This window comes from Pristiophorus japonicus, chromosome 22 (genome assembly GCF_044704955.1).
Source record: "Pristiophorus japonicus isolate sPriJap1 chromosome 22, sPriJap1.hap1, whole genome shotgun sequence".
Lineage (NCBI taxonomy): Eukaryota > Metazoa > Chordata > Chondrichthyes > Pristiophoridae > Pristiophorus > Pristiophorus japonicus.
In genome coordinates, this window is record NC_091998.1 from 62,351,771 (window position 1) to 62,352,781 (window position 1,011).

At 69.6% G+C, this 1,011-nt stretch overlaps 1 protein-coding gene across 3 annotated transcripts in view; it reads left to right on the forward strand.

Moving 5' to 3' along the window:
- The first annotated feature begins 221 nt into the window (after window positions 1-221).
- The window catches only part of vdac3 (voltage-dependent anion channel 3), a 33,050-nt gene continuing 32,260 nt past the window's right edge, over window positions 222-1,011 (forward strand). For 2 of the 3 annotated variants that reach the window (XM_070866250.1, XM_070866251.1), the window contains exon 1: window positions 222-316. The gene's annotated coding sequence lies outside the window, so the exon portion shown is untranslated. The remainder of the gene's footprint in view (window positions 317-1,011) is intronic. The other variant, XM_070866252.1, reaches the window with a different exon arrangement.

A 1,011-nucleotide genomic window follows, 5' to 3' on the forward strand; every position in this document is an offset into this window, starting at 1 on the left:
GTTTGCATAGCCAGTGGGATGAAGGTGCCTGTGGAGTGTGTGGGGCACCGAGGGCATTGGGCATGTTTAGATGGTGCAGTTCAGAATGGGTAGGCTGGGACGCATGCGCAGTGCACGGTTAGTGCACGCTAGGACGCATGCGCACTGCATGTGGTGATGTTGGCTGCAACGCACGCGCAGTGGTAGCTAAGGGCGGCGCGGCGCACGCGCACTGAACCGCCCCCTGACCTTCGCGCAGGCGCAGTGCGGCACGCTGTCTCCTTCACGTTGCCCTCTCGGAGTCGGGACTCGGTCGGATTGGATCGGCAGGAGGCAGGTAGCGGACCGGGGGGCAGGGAGAGGGGCCTTGGGGCAAACACCGGCACTGGCCGGCCGGGGAGGGAGGGAGGCGAGGCGGGGTGGCCGCCAGCAGTGCGCTCCGAGCGGGCGGGCCCGGGGTCACAGCGACAGGGCGGCCGCTCGGGGAGGCGGCAATCCCCGGCCCAGGGCCGCCACTCCTCCCCCCTGCCCCGACCACTGACCCCAACCCAGCCCCACTCCTCCACAAGAGGGAGTGACATATGGCCCTTACGGATAAAGGGATCAAGGGGTATGGAGGGAAAGCAGGAAAGGGGTAACTGAGGGAATGATCAGCCATGATCTTATTGAATGTTGGAGCAGGCTCGAAGGGCCGAATGGCCCACTCCTGCACCTATTTTCTATGTTTCCTCCTCCGATCCCCTCCCCCGAACCCCCCCTCCCCTCCCGAACCCCCCCTCCCCTCCCCCGAACCCCCCCTCCCCTCCCCTCTCCCCCCGAACCCCCCCTCCCCTCCCCCCCCCTCCCCTCCCCCCCCCCTCCCCTCCCCGAACCCCCCCTCCCCCGAACCCCCCCTCCCCTCCCCTCCCCCCCCGAACCCCCCCTCCCCTCCCCTCCCCCCCCGAACCCCCCTCCCCTCCCCGAACCCCCCCTCCCCTCCCCGAACCCCCCCTCCCCTCCTCCCCCGAACCCCCCCTCCCCTCCCCTCCTCCC